The following is a 24,965-nucleotide window of genomic DNA, read 5'->3' on the forward strand; positions in this document are numbered from 1 at the left end:
CACACACACACACACACACACACACACACACACAAAATGGTCATATCACATCACCTAAAGATAAAAATGACATCATTCTTCTCATTCAACTTCTGAATAAATGATTAACAAATTACAAGACATCTCGTCCTTTCCTGGAGCATGCCTCCTGTGGTATTTTGTGAGAAAGACATCGAACAAATATTGCAGAATCCGGATATGAAAAACGCTTATAGTCCTGATAGTTCCACCAACTGTGCTCAGATGTGTACTTCTGAACTAACGTCTGTTCTTTATCATATACAATACTATATTACAATATATATTACAATACTATATTAAACTCAGCTGGCATATAGCATACAAGCGATCCCATATACAGAGAATTCTAACAAAATATCCTATGTCTACGATCAAATAAAAAAAAAAAAAAAATCGGCTAACGCCTACGTCGTTCCCATATAGGGAGTAGGCGAGACCGTTTACCCTATCTAACTTTTGGAGACTGAGTGGGCAGTTCAATCTCCACTGGTAGCCAATCAGAGAGATAGCTGTCCCAGGGCTATCACTGATTCATCGGTACGCAGTGAAGAAGGCGGCAGGCTAGTGCCGCCATCTCCTGGTTCTAACCCTAACAGAATATTTTTAATATCTGAAAATAGTGTGGGTTCTACGGTCGATTTTCTTGAGTTTACGGGACGAAAAACCCGAGTTTCCGGGAGAAAAAACCCGCTAGCCCGTGCCAGAGATTGACTAACTCGGGAACCGGCCGAAAAAAAGCTTAGAAAAATTTCCTCTAGTCAGTGACTAGATTTAAACGACCAAATCCTTTCTTCGTGCGGTCAAGCACTGTAGAGTGCAAACGCCACTTCTACTGAGCTACACAGGCTATCTAGCATAAAATTATTGAGCTACTATTCTGTCATCACTTGACTTGCTTAATGTAATGGAGAAAGAAATCAACAACTATGTTCTTCAGCACCTGGCTGGAGAAAGATCAAGAAATCAATAACTACCAGTATGGATTTGGCTAATCAAGATTCGCAGCAGATCTTGTCGCATACACTTGCTATACAGACATTTGTAGAACCTGTGCTATCGCACTTGCTATTTCAAAGGCACTGGGATTTGGCTTCGAAAACTTCTTAGCAATTTGCCATCTTATGGTCTATACCTCCTACCTCCCTTTGTAACTGGTTGTCAATTTTCTCAGGTTCTTCAAGAAGTGTAATGCAGTGTGAAAGAGGGCAGCTATTATTTCAGCTGCCCTCTTTCACACATACATAAACAGTTGCTCTTACTAACCTCAAGTTGTATTCTTAGTTTTGCTGATAATGACATTCGCCACTCGTCCCGCAATCTTTGCAGTAATGAAATATCCCAGTCTTTAACATTATCTGCAATATGTTCAAAACATTCATCTCTACATTACTCTTCAGTGCGCTGATAACGTTCTAGTAAACCGCCGTTGTTTCAAAATTCACCCGTCTTTTTTTTTTTCTCTCGCAAAAATGATCATCGTTCTCTTCTTAGCTTTGATAATATTTAAATTATCAGTCAAGACCAGATCGCTCTTCTTGGAGCGATTCTTAGTCCTAGCACCTCACAGCATAATTTCTCATCTTTCCAGTTATGTACTCTGTAAAGTCCCAAATCCATGTACACTTGGAGAGTACTACTACTTTTACACTTGGGATGGTGCATCTAAAACCTCTAAAAATTCTTAATGCCGCTTAGAAAATAGCACTTAAGTTGATTGCTGACTGGCTATCACATTGCCATCAGCCATCGTCTCATCTGTTATCGTTTTCCGCATTTTGGCTCCCCTACAGATATTTTCATGGATACTTCTCAGCAGAAGTAGCATACACTATACTCCTTAATTCTGCTAAACTAAAACCTACAGGAACATAACCATCAGCTGCCCAGCATCCTTTTACTGTTAAACTGCTGACTTAGCAAACCTGTTACTCCTGACTTTGATATCATTTACTTCACTTTTATAGACTAGCGTTCTCCATGAAGTGTTCACAAGGGCTACAACCCCCATCTCTTCCAAAAGTGTCAACAGATGACTTTGAACCTGATCCCAGCCTTTATATACGGATTTATTTGCTATAGGAAATATGGAATCAAGTATGTGGGAGTGATATAAAAATGTGTACTCGGGCATGGGTGTTTGTGGTTTTCTTTAGGTGGAGATAAATTTCATCGCTCGGCTTGAGACGACATTCCCGCTTATTGGGGGCCTGATGTGACTTCAAAACTATTTGTGTTTGTCTCTCGAGCAGGATTTCAGTAAAAATAATAAAAGATAAATTATATACAATTATTAAAAAGAAGAAAAATATCCTTAGCTCATCCACTGTACAAATGTACTATAGGTCGGGAGCTTAACAAACAAGAATCCTTTGTTATTGCAATAAGAAAATTGCAATTAAGATGACTTCATTACTAGTAAGGGATTTGGACAATACCTTCTTTGACCAGGTCTAAGTGGACATATCATATTTATTTAAATGGAAAATGAAGGAGAGGAAATCCCAGGAAGTCATTTTGGGGATATATTTCCGATATTAATAATTAATCCAATTGCACAGCTCCCGCGAATATTTAGCTATTGGCACGAAATATAGTTATAAAATAAAATTAAAGTGACATTATTGTTTTATTTCATTAGGTAACTTTTTTGTTTGTATACCACAATTGTTATTATTTTTCTCGTTTTCTTCTTCACACGTTCTTACACATAATGCAGTTGAATGTGAATTGATGAACATTGGCTCTTTTTCACCATAGTAACAGTTCCAAAACACTGCGCCTGCGTGAAAATTTAGTTCAACATATTTTTGCAGTCTTGTTCACTAGAGGGCCATTCGCTGGATTTTAAACCCAAAAATGTAAAATTGTGTATATACGTTGAAAGGGATAACAATATAGACTTGCTTTTCGTGTGTATTCTCAATTCTTAGTATTCACTTTATGAATTTATTAAGCAACGAACTTATTTTATATCTTTACAGTGCCATTAGGCTTACAAATGTTATATCTCTTCCTTTTGCATGGCGCGATGCCAGGGCTTCATTCATTGCGTCTGTGCTGTAGCTAAGTAACGATTAAAAAAACAAGAAAAAAAACATCCACGTTTGTTAAATCTGCATGATTCTCGTAGTCATATCAGATATCGATCAAAGGACCTGGATATATTAACGGTATAGACTTGCAATACTGAGGTATTTCAGACCACTGCTATATTTTTGATGAAGTAAGGACGTGATATTTAACTCATAGATAAAAGACATCATATTTATTTAGTTTGACAAAAGGTATAAAACTGTGGTGTTCGAAGTACTTTTCATTATACAGGTAAGTTATAACGGTACTATATATACAATAATTAAGAAATTACACTGACTATGTAATTGTTTTGCATTAAGCTGCATTTAATTTATATTTCAAATCAGTGTTAATTCCTAAATTTATATACCATGCATAATTACAGTTTGTATTTTGCGCGCTATTAAAAAATTATTATTTTGGTATTGTATACTAAAAAAGCCCAAAGCATACCCTCAGTCCTTACAGTATATAGAAATCCTTTTCCTCTGCCTCTGAGTAGTGATTTAGCTTCAGCCCTTAGAACAAGTTTATGGTGTTTGTAGTATTTAAAAGAACGTCAATAATTTTGATATATCATGCTTTCGAAGTATGTCATACATACGAAGCTTTGTTTACCTCTTTAAAATGCTTTGAAGTGTTATTTCATCAGGTTTACACTGCTATTGGACATTTCTTATTTAACCAATATTATACGTAACTATATATTTCCTTTGTTAATAGAGTGTAGAACAGTTTGTGCAGGTTTTTATTTTAAACACTTATTAACAAGTGAATGATTGAATAGGTAGTCGCAGTTCAGATTAGAAAAAAATGAATATTAGTTTGCTGAAATATTTAAAGCACGTGGAAGCGTTTTTCGTGAACTGAATTCTGGATTATGATATTTTATATACGTAAAACAACGTTGTTGTTAATAACAATAACATGATCATTCTAAAGTATTGCTCGGAATTGTTGATAAAATTAAGAAAGCTTTATTAGAAATGGCACATTTTGGAAACGATAATTCACTTTCGTATTAAAGAATTACTAGTTTTAAAAAGCAATAAAAAAAAAAGGTCAAGGTAGTTTGGTTAACAGCTGTTTGGTTAAGGACAAGTTTCGGTTTTCTCCCCCCTCCAATTCTCTCTGATTAGTTGCGTAAAAGGAAATTTACTTGAATACAGTATTTCTAAAACGATATGGGTGCTTACGTGAGTAAATTATAATGGGCACTTAGAAGAACTTATGAGTCAGATATTTTTTTTCAAGTATTCATCAGTAACTGCGTGGCTTAGATCTTAGAAATGCCTAGTTTCAGTTAAGTAACCAAGAAGATATCACTAAAGAATGTTACGTGATTATTCTGGAAAGTTGTGTGTGAGATATATTAAATAAAATACGGAGAAAGGAAACTGAGTAACTGCTACTTAAAACTTAATATAGCGAGTGTTAAGGTAGTTTATTTTACTAACCATGAAACTTGACAAAATGAAATAAAAAAAAATTCAGCAAAGAATTTCGAATTTTTTGTTGTCAAACGTCAACGTAATCACTTAAATAATATAAGAAATAACTTGTTATAAATGAAATAGATTTTAAAATTTTATATTATGTGTATAGTAATTTAAAATGACTCTTTCTGTTTTAGTTTAATGAAAAGTAGGTTTATTTTTGTAATTATTTGAAATTAAAGAAATCATGTTAAAGTTTTCATGTTAAAACAAAGTAGTTAAAGTAATACTGTATATGCTTAGTTAAAGTGCTGAAGACAACAAAATGAAGGAATACTCATCATCGACAACAATTTCTTGATATGCATCCGGGATGTTTGGGCTCCTATGACAGTACTACATGATTAAATTTACATTATTATTTACAATATTAATTTACATTATTATCCACAATTTCCCTCCAAATTAGTCTATTACTTGTCACCACTCCAATATTGTTAAATCTAATATTTCGTGCTTCTAAGGAACTTCTGACTGAATCAATCCACCTGGACTTTGGTCTATCCCTAGTCTCTTTCCTACCATCTTGGCATCAAACACCTGTTTCACTTACCTTTCCTCATCCATCCTAATCATAGAAAGCAATATCTTTCTAACATTGTTAGCATTCAATAATTTGTACACAGAACTAATCTAAGTACACATTCTTGAATGCTAACAATGTCAAGTTCCTTTCTAATATCTTCATTTTTCATATGATTCTGCCACTGATGCCAACTGTTTACTCTCCTAATTTTTCTCAGTTATGTGGTCTGTAGGCTTTGATGAAGTGCTTTATTTCTAACCCAACTCTCAGATCCATAACTTAAAACTGGTTTAAATACTGCCTTGTATATCAAATAGATCTAGGAGAATTATTGTATAGGGTAATAAGTGGTGGGAGAATGAGGGATCATTATTGGAAGCTCCATGAGGTTACGTGAATAAGAAATGAAGATATGCATTGTAGTCTGTAGAAAGTTTTTAGCTTCCTAAACTGAATCTTGTAACTCAGTGAGGGCCAGGAAAATATTTCCTCCTCTTTTTGTATTGAATTAATGTTGATTGACTTGACAGTATATAAGTTGAAACAAAAGAGGAGGAAATATCACTTGACTGCATACAAAACTGAATGAGTTGAAACAAGATATTGAAAGCAATTAGAAATTTCTTTGATATATCCTGCAAGGGAAAAGTAATATTTTAAGAAAGAATGAGCAGCACAGATTGAACCTCTTAAACTCTTTAGAGTAATACAGTTGTTTCTTTAGTTTTTAATTTGTTTCAGTGGTTTCACCAAGTTGAGGTATAGTATTGAACTTGGCTAAGGTTATGTAAACCATCAGTCATTAAAGAAAACGTTAAGTGTTCTTCAAAGGAACTAATTAATTCCATTTGCTCCTACTGATATAATTATTATTATACAGGTATTTACATGGAGTCAGATGACTCATTGTGGGAGATGTATTAATTACACACTTGCCATTATTCATACAATACTTGTCATATCTCTCCTTAAACTCATTCACTGTTGAAGCACTCAAAACCATCTCTGGCAGTCCATTCCACTCTCCAAGCAAAACATCTTGTCCTAACACCCTTTCTAACCCCACTCTTACACAATTTCCATGGGTGACCCCTTATTCTCTCCCTTCCTATCATGTACTGAAAAAAAAATTTTTTTTCAGTATCAAACCTATAAAAATCCCTTTAATAACTTATGTTCTTCTATCATGTCTCCTCTATTTCACCTATCAGCCAATTTTTGAAGCCCATAGTCTGGCAATTTATTCTCATAAAGAGCATTTCATAGACTTGCCATGATCTTTGTCACTTGCCTCTGGATCCTCTCCACCACTTCTCATCCGACAGAATCCAGGTGATGAGATCTACATACAATAGTCGAGATATGGCCTTATACAGAGGAACAATAACTTATCTATCCCTGTTTGTTAGTGTGTTCTTTAACAATCATGTAATCCCTTGTGTGGTTTTGGTTACCTTTGCAACATGTCCTCTAAACTTCAACGCTCTGTCCACAATTCCTTCCCCCTCCACATACTCTCCAAAAGTCCCTAAACTCATCAGTTTCCTGCAGTTCAGTTCCATCAGTATAGTACAGTACACAGCTTGTGATTTCTTTCCAGAGTGAATCACTTTATACTTGACCACATTAAACTGGCAGTCATTTACCTCTGTCCATACTGATAGTCTATTTAAATCTTCCTGCAGGATCTCTGCATCATATTCATTTACCATTGCTCTTTCGGTTTAGCATCATCAGCAAACAACTGAATAATTCCTGTCATATCCTTTCCTATATCATTGATGTAGAAATTAATCAATGGAAGACTAAGGACTAAGCCCTGTGATACACCACTAGCTGCCTGCCTTCTCCTGGACTCAGCTCCTCCCTAAATAAACCACTCTTTAATGTCTACATGTTAGCTACCCTCTAATCCAAATCACCAGATCTATTTATTCCCATTTGCTCCAATTTATGTAACAGCATACTGTATGGAGTCTTGTTAAATGCCTTTACAAAGTCTAGCAATATTGCTGATTAGCAATTTCTCTTATCAAATTCCATTATTATAAAAAGTAAGCAAATTGCTAAGGCAAGACCTACTCTTCACAAAACCATGTTGTCCCTTATAAAGTATGATATTCCTATCCACCCAGTCCTGAATTGTCTTTCACCAATTTTTCTAATACCTTAACCACCACTCCTAAGATGCTGATTGGTCTATAATTTGCTACTTCTGTCTTGTTGCCTCTTTTATGCAGTGGGACTACTTTAGGCTTAAATTAAGGTCAGAGGAGCTGATAATTCTCTTGTGCATTCTTGTAATACACAGACTGATATGCTATCTAATCTCGTGACCTTGTTTGCATTGAGGTTCAACAATATTCTAAGCACCTCCATTTCCTCGACCTTTATTCTCCCACCAACAGTGTTAATATCTGGCATTGCAGAACCATCAATTAGATGGTACACCCTTGCAAAATGCTCACTCAGTAATACAGCTATATGGTTTGCTGAACACTTATCTTTTGCCTTTCAGCTATGTGTTAATGCTTTACAATCATGTTAATGATTTCTCATTTCTTAAGAGTACCCCATGACTGACAGGAGAGTGGGCAGAACAAAGCACTTGCTAACTTGTTTTGTTCTTTATGTCATTTCGGTTTGTGTTTTCACTGATGTGATGAGATATTAGTGTCTACATTTTTATTTAATGTAGACCACAAAATGAGTGGTCTACATTAAATTTCAGTATAATAAATGAACAGAATAGAGATAGTTTCCACTCCTGTTCCACCTGTTCTGCAAAGTAGCAATAATTGCAGGATTATTCTGACTGAAGAAGGATCCTTGCAAATTCATTTTCTGGTCAGTAGTAAATACTGCTAGTAATACAACACAGGAAAAGAATTTGTGCATTAGCAATATTTATCATTTTAATATTGCTAAGTTAAATCAGACTTTTTTACAGTTTTATTTCCAGTAAGATCACAAAATTTCAGATAGACTGGCTGTTCTCGGTCAAGTTAATATTAATGAGGGACAGATGTCTTAGGCAACATGTAATAGAGGGAACAAGAGGTTCAAGAGTTTTGGATTTGGTTATAGCATCAGAGGAGTTGAAAATAACTGAGTTGACATCTCTCCCACCAGTTGGAAAGAGTGACCATATGGTTTTGACTTGGAAAATGAATAAACATGCAGGAGTATCAAAGAGACGGGAACGTATGTGGAATTATAAGGCAGGTGATTATAATAGTCTAAGACGTCAACTTGGAGAAGTTTCATGGAAGGAGGAATTGGAAGGCCAGGATATCATTAGTGTGTGGGAAATTATGAAAGAATATTTGTTAGCAGCAATGGTAAGTTGTATACCACTAGTGAAGAAGAGGACACAATTTGGAGTAAAGTGGATGACAAACAATATTAAACAGCAATTGCATGCGAAAAAGAGGCTGTGGAAGAGATATAAGGAGACAGGTGAAGACAAGATGCATGAAGAGTATAAGACACAGCCCAGAAGAGTGACTAGCATGGTAAGGAAGATGAAACTGGAATATAAAAAGATATTAGCCCTAAGATCCAAAGAAAATCCTAGGGAAGTTTTTAGATATGTGGCCAGTAGGAGGAGAAATGACTGGAAGAATGATATTGTGGTATAAAAATGGGAATAGAGTGACTGATGCAGAGGACATAGTAGAATTGTTCAATGAAGACTTTATTGGAGTATATCATCCTAGAGGAGGCAGTTTTAATGCTAGAGGGATAGGGCAGGTTCGAGGTTTATAGTTACAGGAGGAGAGTGTGTTTCAAATACTGAGTACCCTGGATGTCAGTAAAGCTGTGGGACTGGATGGTATTTCACCACAAGTTTTGAGAGAATGTGCTAGGAAACTGACAGTGCCTTTGACCTGGCTTTTCAATGAAAGTCTGGCTGTGGGAAAGGTGCCCATGGAATGGAAGGAAGGTAAGATAGTGCCATTGCATAAGGGCGGTAGCAGACTGGAAGTGTCTAATTATAGGCCAGTTTGTGTGTGTCATCAGTAGTTAAGATGTTTTAGAAAGTAGTGAAGCATTGGACCGTATACAGCATTGGACAGATGAGGGTAATGTTATCTGTGAGAGTCAACATGGATTTGTGAAGGGGGGGGGTTACAAGAGCATTAGATGAAGGAAAGGCATATATTGCCATTTTCTTAGACTTAGCAAAGGCATTTGACAAGGTGCGACATGATAAGCTGATATTTAAGTTGCAGCACATGGGTCTGGATGTCAGATTGGTAAACTGGATTCAGGATCGGCTGTCCGATAGTTATTAGAGAGTTGTGTATGGTGGGGCAGTTTCAAGGAAGCAGAGGGTTACAAGTGGGGTCCCACAGGGCTGAGTACTGGGACTTATATTGTTTAACCTTTATATCAATGACATTGTCAGTGGATTGCAAGGTGATATTCAGTTATTTGCAGATGATGCGAAGCTGGGAAGGATTATTAGTAATAGTGCAGATGCGGCAGCCCTGCAAGAGGATTTGAATAAGCTAGATAGATGGGCAAATGAATGGGGGGTGTCGGTTTAATGCAGCAAAATGTAAGGTCTTGAGGTTTGGGAAACATCGATGGGACACTGCATACCATATGGGAGGAGTTATACTGGAAGAAGTAGGGGAGACAACAGATCTGGGGTTGATGATTGATAGAAACCTGAAATTTAGGGGACATATTGCAAAGGTGGTGAAGGCAACACAGAGGATTGCTGCAATAATGAGGACACTGACCTGCAGAAATAAAACAGTTATCATTCTGTTGTATAACCCTGATCAGACCACATATTGACTATTGTTCCTCAGATTTGGTCCCCAGGATTTGAAGGGGATAAATTAACGGTGGAAAGGATACAAAGGCAGATAACGAAGATGGTTTCAGGACTGTACAATGATAGTTATGAGGATCGGTTGAGAGAATGTGGACTGCAGAGTTTGGTGGATATAAGAAGGAGAGGTGATATGATTGAGACTTTTAAACTGTTGAGAGGTGGTTACAGGGTTGACACTGGGGAGTTCTTTCGCTTGGTTGAACAGCGGGAAGGAGTGATGACAAGAGGCCATCCCTGGAAGTTACGAAAAGAAACTGTGAGCAAGAGGTTAAGGAGTGGTTTCTTTGCATGGAGGGTGGTTGAACCATGGAATGCATTGCCTGATGGAGTGGTGAGAGCGAAAACGGTCAATGAGTTCAAGGAGTGGTATGATAGACTTAGGGGAGACCTCCCCTCGATGAGTCTTGATAGACTGTGTTTTTTTAGGAAGAACCTCCCATGATGAGTCTTTTGACTCCATTGAGCCCTGAATAGTAATAATAATAATAATAGTAGCAGGGTTTTTTCTCCTGGAAACTCGGGTTTTTCATCCCTCATACAGACAAATCAGCCATTCAGAACACACGCAATTTACAGACAAAAAATACTAGTTGTGGTGGTGGGCAGTAGATGGTGTTGATGGAGATGATTGGTAGAGGTTCGGTGTAGTGGTGGAGACAGTTGTATAGTAGGTGCCCTCCCATGATGAGTCTTCGGACTCCTTGGAGGTATCACGAATAATAATAATAAAATTGTTTTTGTTGGAACTGAACTAAAATTGAATTTTTAAGCATTAACTAGAGATTAAGAATAATGTGGATTTATATAAAAATTTCCCCTCAATGGAATCCCGGGATAAGTAGAAAATCATTTGGAATTTCTCCTTATGTCTGACAAAAATCAATTGAAAGCCTATTCACAATCTAATGAAAGGTGAATAAGCTGACTCTTTGAGCAAAATTCTTGCCTGTAAATAGGGTCTAACATGAGCATCTATCAGATGTAATTTTGCCTGTTTGGAAAACTAAGATGTTTATTATTCCTCCTTTAAACATTCCTAATTTTTATTATGATGATTCTTTTAACATTCACTAGAGGCAGTATTTGTGCATTTGTTAATAAGTTAAACACAAGTCAGATCATTAAGAGTTCCCATTGAAGTTTCTTTTTATGTGACATTTAATATTACCATTAAAAATACCATACACTCAGGCCTAGAAATAATTCATTACTAAGAAACTTAAAATCAGAAAATATAATAATAATGTAATATTATAATGTTGACTTGGCTCTTTAATCTGTCACATACTTTTATCTGTAGGTTTCTTGTTTATTGGCAGGTTATATATTATTATTCAATACCTATTTCCCTGTGAATAAAACAAAAGGCAAAAGAATAAAAATAATGAGAGGAATTCTTATATGGACTTTTTAAATTGAAGGTAAGTAAGTTAGCCAGTCTTATTGAGAGGTAGCAGGATTTTTCTCCAGGGAAACTTAGATTTTTCATTCCAGATACAGGCAAATTGACCTTGAGAGCACAAACAATTCACAGAACAATATTAAAAGCTTTTTCACTTGGTAATATTTTTAATTAAAGATGTAAAAAAATCATATTCTTAGTTTAATCCTTTATTCCAGTGTAAGCAAACAATGTTTACGTGTGAAGTATCTTCACGACTGGCTACTTTTATGTAGAGGCTAAGGAGTTTGCATCAGTTGCCTGGTGCAAACTCATTAGCTGAATTTATTGAGCTGTTACACGACAATTTTTTTAAGCAATATATAACAGAAGAAACTTGAGGTCAAAGAATATTAGACTTGTTTATGGTGTTGGGTTGGAGGGAGGTTTAGTTAAAAATGTGACATCTGCTTCCATTGGTGACTGTGATCATGCTGTACTGATTTCTGAAGCAGCTAAGTATATGGATATTTTATTCAGAATAGGATATGCTGAACTACAAAGCAGGAAGTTATGTCCAACTAAAGAGAATATGTTCAATCCCATGGTAACAGTTGCTAGATGAAAGAATATTGGTATTTCATGGAAAGTATTAAAAAAAAAACTACACCAGTGGTGCAATGTTGAATGTGTCAACAAGAGTTTGAAGAATAAATAGAGTAGAAGTGAAATGTATGTGCATTCTTATTAAGCAAAAAGTTTCATAAAAAAAAAGAGGATGTGTGAAGGAATTCCATGTGCATAAGGATGATATCAGTTATGAAAATTATAAGATACAGGCCAGAAGAGTTACAACTGTTGTAAGAAAAGCTAAGTGTGAATATTATTATTATTATTATGTGACACCTCCAAGGAGTCCAAGGACTTATTGCGAGAGGGCACGCCACTCTGTCTCACTATCTGCTACTTAATTCTCCTGCTATACACAACTACCATCAATGCCATCTTCTGCCCATCACCACCACTAACAGTATTTATTGTCTGTAAATTGCTTGTGTTCTGATGACTGATTTGCCTGTACATGGGAAGAAAAAATCTGCTACCTCTGTATGAGATTGGCTAACTCGCCATCAATTGAAAAAATAAAAATATAAAGATTCTTCTTGTTACGACGAGAATCGAACTCGAGCCTTTACCAGTTGAAGAGCGCAACATATCATCATTCATCCAATTGTGCTACAGCTCTGCAAGCTGAAGACAACACAAAAGAATTCTGTGATATTGTTGCAAGTAAAAGAAAGAATGAATGTCAAAAAATAACTACTACCTTATTTTGTTTCTAGCAGAATGTAGTAGTACTGCATGAAGGAAACTCAGGTGTATAAGAAGGAGGTACTAGAATTGTTTCATAAACTGAATATCAGCACAGATGATAAAAGAATATTCAGCTGAACTCGCTGCATAATTTGAGTCAGTACAGGGAAGATTTTGACAGAAGTGGAAGGAATGTATGAAAATCCTATTGTGCAAAGGTTGTGTAAAGACTGATGTATTTAACCAACCACCTGTTATCATCGCTAGAGTGGTGGTGAAGATTTTGGAACATTTGATAAGAGCTTGCATTTAGAAATGGGTTGACAAAGAATCTATGCTTTCAAATGAATGCATAGTTTTATCAAGTTTGAGTAACTTGCTTACATTTTATAATAATGTTGCAGTTGAGTTAAATAAGGGGAATTGATACACTGTGGCAATTTTTGATTTTGCTAAGGCTTTAAGGCTATTACATAATTTGGAGAGTATTATTGTTACACCCTCCATGGAGTCAGCAGACTCATTGTGGGAGGTTCATTCAACTGATAGCATATTTATCATACTGAATCTTAAAATCCTTAATACTCCCTGCATTAACAACATGTTCTGGTAATACATTCCATTCACCCACAATTCTGCATGTAAAATTGTACTCCTCACTCCCCTTTTCACCACAGTCTTATGTAACTTCTAGGGATGGCCTCTGGTTCTTCTCCTCTCAGTAACTTAAATATTGTCCATCTTCATCATGCCTATGAATTTAGGCCACTCTGGGCCTAAATCAAGGATTTAGGCCTAGAGTGGCCTGTTCTGGTTCATCATCCTGGGTTTCTTTTTCCCAATGGTTTGTAATTTGTCTTAAATATTGTCCTATCCACCAAACTCTGCAATCCACATTCCTTCAACTTTTCTCCATAACAACATTCCAGAACCCTGATATTTTTTTAGTCACTTGTCTGTGGACCCTCTCTAATGTTTCCTCATCACAATGAAAAGCAGGCCACTATACCTGAGCATAGTAGTCCAAGTGTGGTATGTCAAGTGCTTTATAATGGCAGAAACATCTCCTTATCCCTACATATTAGTGTACTTCTTATCATAATGGCACTACGATGTACAGTCTTTTGATCCACTTCCTGCTGTATCATGCCATTAATATAGTACACAGCCTTATATTTTTGAACTCCAAAATGCAGCACCTTGCACTTATTAATATTAAAACTATAACCCCACTCTTTTTGTCCAAGCCAAAAGTCTATTCAAATCTACTTGAAGTGAATTAACATCAACAGTGCTACTTATACTTCTCCCCAACTTTGCATCATCAGTGGATAGATTAATAAGTGCAAGGTGTTGCATTTTGGAATGCAGAAATGTAAGGCTATGTAACATATTGATGGTGCAATGCTGCAGGAAGTGGATGAATTCAAGATCTGGGAATGATGGTTGACAGTAGACTGAAGTTTAGAAGGCATGTTGTAAGTGTTGAAAATACGTCATTTACAAACAAGTTAAACAGTAGGGCTCAAGAACAGAACTCTGAGGCATGCTACTGGACCCTACTATTTTGAGACACTGCTCTATCATACACTGGTATCATTCAGAGCTAATCTCCAATTCATCTAACTAATATACTATCCATTCCCCTACTATCCTCTGCAGCTTGTACATCAACTTTAAGTAAACGGAAGTCATTTTGCCTCATTACATGGCTTTGTTATGACTTCACCTGAGTTAGTGTATGCAAACCTGGTCTCACTGTTTCCATGATGATGCAAAGGAGAGTTAAGGATGTTATTGGGATTGTGGAGAGAACTTGTAGGCTGCAGACACTAGTAGATAGGAGAAAGAGAGGTGATATGGTAATCTATCAAATGCTCTTGCCAAGTTCAAGATTTTCACTGTATATGATTCTCTCTTATCTAACACATTCTTTACCTTATCATAAAATGCAAATATATTGCTAAAACAAGACCTGCCTTTTACAAATCCATCCTGACCATTTTAAAGAGTACTATGTCCATCAACCCAATCTTGTTTTGATTCCTAACCAATTTCTCCAACACATTGAATTATAACCTATTAGCTTGTATAAGATGCTACCTGACTGACATATTAAATCACATCCCCAATTAATATTGGGGATGTGAGTGTGCAAAATTTAAGATGACCAATGGTGTACACCAGGGATCACTCCTTGGTCCATTGTTGTTCAGTCTTTACTTTGATGACATTGTGAATGATTTGACAGGAAACATTACAGCTATTTACTGATGATGCAAAGATAGGCTGCAGTTTAGTATTAGTAAATGTAAATTTATGCACTTTGGTGTATTTAGATATCCACTGGCATATATTGGTGGGATTATGCTAGATGAAACTGATCAAGCTAGGAATCTTGGAGTTTTAGTACATAGAAAGATGAAGTTGAGGAGGCCATATAGCAAAGATTGCATATACATCTTGCAGGATAATGCTAAAACAAACATTGACATTTAAGGAAAAGGAAGCCATTTTTGGTTCATTACAAGGCCTTCACCTGGATTATTGTATGTGAACCTCATCTCACTATTTCCAAAATGATGCATATACAATGGAGAAGATGGTCCACAAATTCTCTCCACAAATCCCAATATCTTTAACTCGCAAAGGCGAGTTAAAGATATTGGGATTTGTGGAGAGAATTTGTGGACTGCAGACATTAGTAAACAGGAGAAAGAAGGAGTGATATAATCGATGTACAAACTTTTGAAAGGGGTCATACAAGAAATCAGTAGATGGAATGTTTCATTTTATGGAGGGTGGGAGAGGAGCATCCATGACAGTTGAAAATTAATGCAGTCAGGAATGGGTGAGAGCTAGATTTTTCCCTTATATAGCAGTGTGTAATTGGAATGGCTTGTCTTTGGTGGAGAATGTAGCCAGTGTGGAATTCCTTCCCACTGGCTGCATTGTATATGATTCTCTCTTATTTAGCACATTCATTACCCTCTCATAAAATGCAAGTAAATTGCTAAAACAAGACCTGCCCTTTACAAATCCATGCTGACCATCATAAAGAGTACTATGTCCATCAACCCAATTCCTAACTAAATTCACTGTCAATCACATATCACCACATGACAACTGGTGTGGTTATATATGGCCTCCCTCAGTGAGAGTCCCTGATTCCAATGAGGTGTATGGTAAGAATAATAATATATATTATTATGATTACCAAAGATCATAAATGATATGCATTACCAGCAATGCATTTCATTTACCTGTCACTTTCCATGTAAAATAAAAAATGTGATTCCCTTTCCCTTAATTGCGATAGTATATTAATTATAAATGAACTCTCATTATCACCTTTAGGGATGGCCTCTCATCCTTTTTTCCTTCCACTTTAGGAATCCTCCCCAGTATTAATCCAGTATCTCTTCATCCAAGTTAATTACATATAACATCATATTTCCTTCACCTATGTACCAAGCTCTGTAAATCCTGTAATTTTTCTTATTTTTTTTATTTACTTTTCTCTGACCCTTTCCAGCAACTTCTATCTTCTCATCACTTCAGATATACCAAATAACTAGATTTATGTATAGTAGACCAAGTACACACACACTCTTGATCATGTGTAGTCTGATCAAGGAGATTTAGTCTGATTTAGGAATAAACCTAGCTGTAAACAACAAACAAGGAAATCTTTCAAGCTGCTTTAGGCACAGGTACTGAAATTCGTCTCCCACCTAAAGACATTCATAAATAATGCCCACTGTGGGATTCATACCCATAGTATTGGTTGTAAAATGGCTACACTATCTGTTTAGCCAATGACTGGAAGAATTACTCATCAGTATAGCATGCTGTGGCAAAGCATTATTATTATTATTATTATTATTATCATCATTATGTGACACCTCCAGGGAGTCCAAAGACTCATCGAGGGTGAGTGTGCCAACAGCATCGAACAATTGGCCCCTTCCAACTACTAACCGTGCTCAAACTTGCTTATCAAGCCATTAGTAGCAAGGCTCTACCAATCGACCAACCTTTGCTGGTTACCTGTCACTTTCCATGTAAAATGAAAAATGTGATTCCCTTTCCCTTAATTGCCATAGTATATTTAACTATAAATTAAACTCTCATTATCACCTTTAGAGATGGCCTCTCATCTTCCTCCATTTTTCTTTCCACTTTAGGAATCCTCCCCAGTATTAATCCAGTATCTCTTCATCCAAACTGCTTTAATTAAAATTAAAAGGACTTAAGTGCAACATTTAGCATTAATGAGCTTGCATTTAAATTTAATGAAAAATATATCTAAATGCAAGAGAGGCCTCATTAATGCTGAATATTGAGGTCAAAAACTTGTGATATAGGGGTCAATACGTTTTTATAAAAAATAAATAAATCGACATTTGGATGTAGCAGAAACTGAACTTTTTTATAATGCACAGGAAATTAAAAAAAAAAAAATTCCAGTGTCAATAAGTTTATCTTTTATTTATACTTTATAATAAATAAGCTGCTTTTGGGGGAAAAAATTCACAATGAATCTTCAATTCTTTAGAGGCTCAGAAATAATATATATCAGTAATCATCAATCTGCAAACTCATTCAATCAATGCAGTATAAATAATATCATTGTTACATTAACATCCATGGAGTAAGCAGACTCATAGCAGGAGGCCTACTTAACTAGCAACATGTTTACATATTTGACCTTAATATTTTATGCTCCCTACATTCACAATGCATTCTGCCAATGAGTTCCACTCACCCACCACTTTCCATCTAAAAAAATATGCTCCTCACACACCCTTCTTTCTCACATCTTTATGTAACATCCAGGGATTACCTCTCATTCTTCCCAACTCACTCTTTTTATAAGATATTTTGTATATTAATACAAAATATCTTATAAAATAAGTTATTTTGTCATATCACTTCTTTCCTCCTATCCACCAAACTCTGCAGTCTATATTCCCTCAGCTAATCTGCATAACCAACATTCCAAAGTCTAATATTACTCAGGTCATTTGTTTCTGGATCCTCTCTAATACTGCCATATCACAATGAAAACTGGGTGACCAAATTTGTGTGGTCTGACCAATGCCTTATAAGTGCACCACCACTTCCTAATCCATACTTGTCCAGGTACATCTTATCACAGCAACAACATGATGTGCACTCTTTGCAACACTTTCAATGTGACCTCAAAACTTTAGTCCGCTGTTAACCATCATTCCAAGATCCTGAATCTCATCCACCTACTGAAGTATAGTGCCACCAATATAGTACACACTCTTATATCTCTGCCTTCCAAAGTGTAGCACCTTGCATTTATTAATATTAAAACTACAACCCCATTCCTTTCTTCATGCTAAATGTCAAAATCTTCCTGTTGAGAATTGACATCCACAATACTCCTGATAATTCTACCTGACATTGCATAATCAGCAAACATTTGAAGATTCCCAGACAATCCACATGAAATATCATTAACAAATGAGTGAAACAGCAGGGCCCAAGAACAGAACCCTCAGGCACACTACTGGTTACTTTTCTCTACTGAGACACTGCTCCATCATGCACAACTTGCTGCTATTATTCAAAAGCTAGTCTTCAATCCGTCTATTGAAAAGTAGCTTTTGATAACAGATAACCAATCTGTTATCTGTTTCTCTCTCCTGCAGTTTATACATCAACATTTTTAATGTGACTTTCTATCAAATGCCTTTACAAAGTCTAAGACTACTGTATATGAATCTCCCTTATCCAATACATTGTCATCTTGTCATAAGATGCAAGTAGATTGCTAAAACAAAACCTGTTGTTTACAAACTCACATTGCCATCATAGATTCCTGTATCCATCAACCCAGTCCTGTATTCTATTTCTAACCGGTTTCTCCAATACCATGACTACAACTGGAGATACAGTGACTTGTCTATAATTGGAAACTTCTATCCTAGAACCATGCTTATTGAGTGTCATGCAAAACTTTCATTAACCCTTTAACTGCTGATTTTATATTCTACTGACATTATCCCATGTGCTCAATTAATTTTGCAAAAAATTTATAAATAAAATCAATTAAAATTCTTACTGAATTAAGAAGTCCGTACAGCATCATACATTCTTGATATACACTTGTTCACTCACAAAAATGGCAATAATAGTGTTTTATAAAATTTGCATAATCAAGGGGTATCCACTTGATTAAGCAAATTACGCACATTAATTTATGTAGAATCACCAGAATCTTCTTCATCTTAAGTACACAATTCTCGCCATCTACCAGCCTCCACCACAACTAGTATTTTTTGTCTGTAAATTGCATGTGTTCTGAAGGGCCGATTTGTCTGTATGCAGGATGAAAAACCCAAGTTTCCAGGAGGAAAAACCCTGCTACCTCCATATGAGATCGGCTAACTCACCTTCGATTCAAAAAGTCTATATATATATATATATATATCGAGTTAACTCGACCGTAGCAGTTAAATATATATATATTTAATCCTTTAATAATATATATTTAACTTTATATATTATATTTAATAAATATATATTATTATGTTTATAATAATATATTACTCCCTATATGGGAACAAATAGGCGTTAGCTGATTTTTTTTAAATTTTTTTAATAATATATTAAATATATATTTAACTCTCTCTCTCTCTCTCTCTCTCTCTCTCTCTCTCTCTATATATATATATATATATATATATATATATATATATATATATATATATATATATACATATATATATATATATATACAGGGTGTTCGGGATAAATTTGACAGTTTCGTAAGGAAAAAGAAAATCTTCTTTGTATCTATTAAATTTAATGAATTGACAAAAAAACATTACAGGCAGAGTTAATTACAATACTATCAACAAGATTTACTCAAAATAACCACCATTAGCATTGATCACAGCTTCAATTCTGCTTCGGAACCTCGAACAAGCTGATGCTACAGTCTCCCTGGGAAGGGCCGCAAAAACTGTTTTAATTTTATCCATTAACTGGGCTTTTGTATTACTGGAAGTGCGATTGGTGTCTTTTTCAACTGCGCCCCATACAAAATAATCCATGGGGTTAAGGTCTGGGGAGTTTGGAGGCCAAACATTTGGACTGGTGAAGTCGTAGAAATTTTCAGACAACCATTTTTGACTTTTCCCAGAGGTGTGGCAAGGGGCCGAATCCTGCTGCCATACATACGGCCTACCATTGGCTACCCTTGTTATCCAGGGCTTGACTACAGTTAGCAACTCCACGAACAAAGCCCGAATTCCAATGCCAGGGTTCTTCAACACCTGTTCCTGCAGATTTGCGAGGAATTCTGCTGTACGAACGCAATCAGATCGTCTGCTAGGGATCTTTCTTCTTGCTACATCCTCGTAGTCACCATTGCAAGTCTCTAGTTCATGCCTGATTGTTTTTACTGTATTCAGGGAGCATTGGGCAGCAGTCGTAATATCCTTATTTTGATGGCGGGCACGAATCATCATGATACAAGTTATTCTCTTCCATGATTCAGGTGGGTTCCAGCTATCCATCCTTTCTGACATCTTGTATATGAATGAAGACGGGTCCAAACTTTTAAATGAAGAGAAGTGTGTGTTAATACATGTAACTTACGGAAAAATATAATTAATTATAAATATGTCAAATTTATCCCGAACACCCTGTATATATATATATGTATATATATATATATGTGTATATATATATATATGTATATATATATATATATTGAGTTAACTCGACCGTAGCAGTTAAAGGGTTAAATAACCAGTCAGGATCATAACTATTTTGCACATTCCTTAAAAATACATAATATGTCATCCATTCCCCACAGCTTATTAATATCTAGTAACATTTGATAGATCTGATTCTTTCACCTCTAATTCCTCTATTTGTCTCCCTTCTGCATGTTGTACAGCATCACTTACACCAGTGATGTTGTACAACATGCGATATACACTCATAATGTGCCAGAAAAATCAATATGTTGGCCTGGTTTGCCGAGTGGTTAGCATATCTGCTCTTCATCGGCGGGATTCGAACCCACAGCCTTTTGGCTGTGAGTTCAAATTGGATGTAAAGTTATTTAAAGCAACTCGAATTGGATGTAAAGTTATTTAAAGCAACTCGAATTGGATGTAAAGTTATTTAAAGCAACGGATGTAATAAAGTTATTTAATGACTTTGTAACTGTCTGTGAAAAGGCTGGTGGTGGTGGGCAGTGGATTGCGTTGGTGTAGATGTTGCAGTTCGCTATAGTTGGTGGATTGAGGGTGTAGACAGGAAGTTGTATTACGGGTGCCTTCCTACAATGGGTCTTTGGACCCCTAGGAGGTGTCATATAATAATAATAACAAAGTCATTAAATAACTTTATTACATCCTTTGCTGTGGTTATTTTGTTATCATCACTATTCACCAGTGTCGCCCTTCCATAATTATACTTTTCTTGCTTGCCACATTTCAGAAGAATTCTCTTGGGTTATCTTTGAGTTAATAAGCCAGTATCCTCTCTTATTATACTTTTTTTTTTATCATGCTTGTCACGTTTTGACTGTTTATATTTTGTATGCATCTGTTCACTATAAGCTGTCTTCTACTTTCTTCATAACATCTTCTTTTGTCACACTTCTTGCTTGATTTCAGTATTTTCATCCATCTCCACCTGCTCTGTTTATTTGCATAAATACTTGGTATACAGTTATATGTTGCATGTATGAGGTACTTCTAATCAATTCTCCTTTCTATTAATGTTTTCCACATAGCTCATCAACCCATGGTATTGATGCTAGTCAACTTAAGAGCTTCTCATAATCACTGACTTTATATTTTCTCTCTCTCTCTCTCAACTTAAGAGCTTCTCATAATCACTGACTTTATATTTTTTCTCTCTCTCTCTCTCACACACACACACACAAAAATAAATTTCTTGACAACTTTTTCCTGTTTGGCCACCTAAACTAGTACTTAATGATCACTGTCACAATGGCATACCCTTTGCCTGACACTTTAGCTACTTTGTCATTCATTATCATTGCTCTCCTTCTCAACTCATATTTGGGCAACATGCTAACCACTTTTCTAATGACACCATTATCCATCACTTCCTGTGGTAACTTCTTCAGATCTTTTTCCACATTCCTTGTTTTACCATCCAAGTCATTTGTGCCCACTGCTTCCACTAAATCTGCCTGTTCTTTCCATCCATGCCAAGCATCAGAAATTTGTTTTAGTGTACTACCTGGAAAACATATCATGCATCCTATTATTCACTAAACTTCTAATGAATGAATCCTCATACAGTGCCATCCTATCATCCTGTTATCCTTTCTATTTCCTATGAACTTTCTTCTCATTAATATCAGTGAGCCACTTCTTTAAATGTTCAGTTTCCTTCTCCATACATTTAACTTCACTCTTCATTTTCATCAACTCCTGCCTAAGCTCTTCCACTTCATTTCCATTACTGTTGCCAGTACTTCTATTTTTTGATCACTTCTGGCAATGCTGTTCTAATTTTTGGAATGCTCCAGTCTATTTCCTTCTTCTCATTTAACCTAACAGTCCATAAATGTTGAAAGTAATATCTCTCTAATATCTCTAATCTTTTGGCTACTTGCATATGGAAATATGACTTTTGCATTACTTCAACCTTAGTATCACTTCTGAGTCTGGCTCCCACTGATGAGGCCCCAGTAAAGATCGAAACCAGTCCTGGTAGTAACCCTTCGCATAATGCATAGCATTATACATATCTGTAAGGATATGTGCATTGCATTATGGGATAAGGCAAGTGATGTGAAGTCATTAGCCTCTATATATGAGTTGCCCTGTCACAAAGTTATTTAATGCACAAACTTTGTTTGCTTACACTTGGATAAAGGATGCAACCAAGAATATAATTTCTTGGCATCTTTAATTTATAGTCCATAAATCTTTTACATTTTTTGAGCTGAGGCATATATGGTGTGCCATGCATAAAATACAGGGGAGAAAAAAAACTTGATCTCCAAGTTGAATGAAATGTAATGAATTATTTATATTCTTAATATAACATGTAAAATTTTATTTATTTTTGCATAAAATTTCACTTATTCTTGAATTTAATCTGTATATAATGATTTACAATGAAATTTTAAGAAATGAAAGGCAGTAGGAATACTTTGTTACATGTGCAGCATATAAAAGCAAGGCACATATTAGTAGGATTAGAGGTGAAAGAATCAGCACTTTATCAAGTGTTGCTTGGGTTTAGATGTTAATAAAGCTGAGAGAATGGATGATATATCATCACATATTTAAGGAATGTGCCAAAGAGTTATGCCCTTTAGTTGGTTATTTAATGAGACATGCATCACTAAATCACTTAAGGAATTGACAACGTAGATACGAATATAAATTAAATTACGCTTTATTAAATATTTCCGATATTTCGTCAACGTCACGTTGCCATCTTCAAAAGGAACTTACAAAAAAAGCACGTGTACGTAGGCACTACAACATAGTTGCTGTGTTGTAGGCACTACAACACGGTAACTGAGAAAGAAGTGATGAAGCTATTGTTCTCCTAAAAGTCCTGATGGTGCCCCCTAGTGGGCTAAGTAGGTGTTCTTGGCCATTGGGCTGAAGGTCTGCTGATGTAAGCCTCCCAAATTTGGAGCAGTCTCATACAACCAAATTTGTTTAGTTTTGGAGAGTTTCTTAGGGCTGAGGCTGATTCCATAAATAGTCTTTCGAATTTGTATTTGCTACGGTGTATTACTGTAGCTTTCTTCCACCGTATTCTGTGGCGTGTATCCAGAGCATGGGCTGCAAGACTAGAATGGCTGTACTTGTGAAAACGGATGTAGTCCTTGTGTTCCGAACTTTCTCCATGTATTATTTAATAGAGTAAGTGGTAGATGAATTATCATTGGCTACTGGAGGCTTTCTGATGTTTTACCATCAAGTTCAGTTCCATGTACTGTCTAGTTGCAAAATTTCTCTACTGCTACATCCTGGAATGTAGGAGGTTTAGGATCTCTAGTGTTTTGGTTTGTCATTAAGGTTGGTACCATACTATATGTAATAAAAGGGGGAGGGGAACCAAAACCTTGCTCAGTGGCAAGTGGTGTGGTAACAACCATTTTGGTTGTTACCACATTATAAGAAAGGGGAGGAGGGAGAAGGAACAGGAAACTCTGAAGTGGCTGTTGCCATGTGTGGAGGTTTCAGGCCTCCAGTAAACTTTACTGGTATTCTACTGGGTAATGAAAGTCATCTAGGGAAGATATTACCTTTTTGGTAGTAAAGTGAGTCAAAAAGTAAGTATTAGAAAGTATTGGTTGAAAATAAACCATGCACTATGATGGTAGCATTATACATTGTGTCAATTAGCATGTCACCAAGTTGAACAAGTATCCTCTTTTTATCAGGGAAGCAAGTCAATAGTAAAAACTTAGTTACTTTCATGAACAACCTTAAAAGAATTTAAGATGACACTATCTGTAAGAGAAATAAAGATACACTAACAAAAAAGAGATGAATCTAGCTGAAAATTACAGCATTACTGTTTTGGTATGTGGGACTGATAGTTCAGTGGCGTAGTAGCTAGGAGGGGGTGGTCTGTCCTGTGCAGCACTTTGAACCTTACCCTATATGTCGTTTTGACTTTTTGTAGTATTTTTGGTTTGTATTGAGAGGGGCAGCAAACTCAGGGACCACCCCGGGCTGTGAAAGCTATAGCAACAACGCTGTGATAGTCGCACTGAAAATTATAATTGATATAATTCCAAGATAATTGAAACAGGTTAGAATATCTTCTAAATAATAACCACAAGATGATTTATTCAGGTCATCAAAAACAAGGAAAGAAAATGTAATTACAATATTGCACTTTAGTGGGAAGATTAGCTTATTAAGTGGGAAACAAATTCAAGTGAAGTGATGATGTAGACAATTTTCAAATAGATTTTTGAGCCTCCATGGAATCAGAAGACTCATCACAGAAGGCAAAACTCTCACAGATAACTATATGCTTCATACAGTTTTAAACATTAAAACTTGCTTTAAACATTCTGTATTGGTGCATTCACCACTCATTCTGGTAATGTATTCTACACATTCACCACATGCCATTTGAAAAATCATCTTTTTCATTTACGACTCAAAGTTTTTTGGGATGACCTCTTATTCTTCCACCGCCATCTGTCACCTTATATACTCTCTTCCCTATACTGATCTGATAGGCTTCTCTCACTAACTTATATGTCTCAATCATATCACCTTTCTCCTCCTCTAT

The 24,965-nt window shown here is 35.9% G+C and overlaps 1 protein-coding gene across 2 annotated transcripts in view; it reads left to right on the plus strand.

The window, feature by feature from the left end:
* The first annotated feature begins 2,907 nt into the window (after positions 1-2,907).
* The window catches only part of trc (Serine/threonine-protein kinase tricornered), a 274,402-nt gene continuing 252,344 nt past the window's right edge, over positions 2,908-24,965 (plus strand). The window contains exons 1-2 of one of the 2 annotated variants that reach the window (XM_090394419.1): positions 2,908-3,345; positions 11,268-11,388. The gene's annotated coding sequence lies outside the window, so the exon portion shown is untranslated. The remainder of the gene's footprint in view (positions 3,346-11,267; positions 11,389-24,965) is intronic. The other variant, XM_090394418.1, reaches the window with a different exon arrangement.

Source organism: Typopeltis vanoorti, chromosome 6, assembly GCF_054136105.1.
Source record: "Typopeltis vanoorti isolate ZY-2024b chromosome 6, IOZ_Tvanoo_1.0, whole genome shotgun sequence".
Taxonomy (NCBI): Eukaryota; Metazoa; Arthropoda; class Arachnida; order Uropygi; family Thelyphonidae; genus Typopeltis; species Typopeltis vanoorti.